Source organism: Fomitiporia mediterranea, assembly GCF_000271605.1.
Source record: "Fomitiporia mediterranea MF3/22 unplaced genomic scaffold FOMMEscaffold_1, whole genome shotgun sequence".
Lineage (NCBI taxonomy): Eukaryota > Fungi > Basidiomycota > Agaricomycetes > Hymenochaetales > Hymenochaetaceae > Fomitiporia > Fomitiporia mediterranea.
Genome location: NW_006760386.1, coordinates 9104783 through 9105089, shown reverse-complemented (window position 1 = coordinate 9105089; position 307 = coordinate 9104783).

Here is a 307-nt window from a genome sequence, read left to right as displayed (position 1 = left end):
ACTTACTACTCAAATCAGTTTGCTTAACACTCTGGATCTCAACCTTAGTATACTACTCACACTTGCTACACACTGTTAGCAACAGTGTAGAGGGGACCTGAAGGCTTAGTAAGGGGACCCAGGCTACAACTATCCTACACAACAGAAATACAGAACACAAGTACTGGAACATAGTTGGAACTTGTAGAACAGGCAGAGAGAGAGAGTGAGACAAGAGTAGAGTATATAGAGTGAGTCTAAGAGTACAGGACTACCTAGAGTAGACAAGATTAAGACTACAGGACTAGTCTGATCTTGTATACCTATA